Below are 1,429 nucleotides of genomic sequence, written 5' to 3'. Positions count from 1 at the left end.
GGGGAGTTTAGATTTCCTAGGCCAGTGGTGGTGGTTGTCCCGATTTCCCAGGGTAGCGTTAATATTTTACACTGGGCCAAAAGCATGACCTTATCGAGATGTTCCGTCACTGTTGCTTAGAGTGTTCACTGTACCTTGGCCCGTAGATCACTTTTACGTTATTTTACTATGTACCCGGGTGGATCTGGCGGTACTGGAACTTCAACTCAGGGGCCTATGTATGATCTTCACTGTCTTACGGCACACTGTACACTATGGTAGGCCTGTCCTTCACTGTCTTACTATTGCACTAGCTTTTCCACCACTTTCTTTTATGCTCTAACCACTGGCCCACTTTGCTCTCTCACCCCTACACTGTCTGTATCCTGCTTGTGTTCACTTTCACTCACTGTCAGGTCAGACGTGTCACAGTCAGGCGTAGGGGCGGCGGCGGAGTCTAAGCCTCCATACTGACAGGGCTGGGATCCGCCAGGGGCAGCTAGGTCCCAGGGGCGGGGGACAGCACGTAGGGGCATCCTCTCTTGTCTGGGTCTGCTGGGGGCGTAGGGGCCCGAGGCTTCTAGGCTCGGGGTGGGAGTCTGGCCCTCTGGGCTGGGGCCGAACAGTCGCCTGAACTTACGAGTCAGGCACCTGGTGGAGGATGAGGATCTCCGGCGTCTGGGTGCAGGGAGGTCCTGCCTGGGAGTCTGAGGGGTGGTCGGGAGACTGCAGTCCCTGCAGGTTGGGGACGCCGTCAGGAGTGAGCTCCGGCGTCGGCCGGCATCGGGGTCCGTCAGGGGCGTCTCCACTGGCTGTAGGGAGAAGAGCCTGGTGGTGGTCACAGGGCCTCTCAAATACTCCTCCAGGCTGGGGGCTCCCTCCAAGTCGTGGGTAGGTGGATCGGGCTCAGCACCTGACGAAGGAGCGGCTTCAGGCCGTCTCTGGCGGTAGGGCCTGGCTACTGGCCGTAGCTGTCTCGGGACACCCTCGGAATGGCTACCAGCCGCCTCCTGCAGGAGGGTAGAGCGGCTACAGGCCAACTCTCCGGGAGCACCTTCAGAGTGGCTTCCAGCCGTCTCCTGTAGGAGGGTGAGCGGCTACCGGCCGTCTCTCCAGGGGCACCTTCAGAGCGGCTTCTGGCTGTCTTCTGTGGAAGGCGGGAGCGGCTACTGGCCATCTTCGGATTGGCCTCCGGAGCGGCTTCAGGCCAACTCCTGTAGGAGGGTGAGCGGCTGCAGACCGTCTCACCGAGGGGCACCTTCCTAGCAGCTTCAGGCCGTCTCCTGACAAAGGCGAGAGCAGCTTCAGGCCGTCTCCTCTTTTCCTTCAGAGCTGTTTCAGGCCGTCTGCTCTTTTCTTCCAGAGCAGCTTCAGGCCGTCTTCTGTAGGAGGGTGAGCAGCTGCAGGCCGTCACTCCGGGGGGCACCTTCCAAGTGGCTTCAGGCCGTCT

The sequence above is a fragment of the Coenobita brevimanus genome, chromosome 71, assembly GCF_032717465.1.
Source record: "Coenobita brevimanus isolate Jiangsu-jjx chromosome 71, ASM3271746v2, whole genome shotgun sequence".
NCBI classification, from domain to species: Eukaryota; Metazoa; Arthropoda; class Malacostraca; order Decapoda; family Coenobitidae; genus Coenobita; species Coenobita brevimanus.
The sequence above is the reverse complement of the archived record's forward strand: the minus strand, read 5'-3'. Positions refer to the sequence as shown.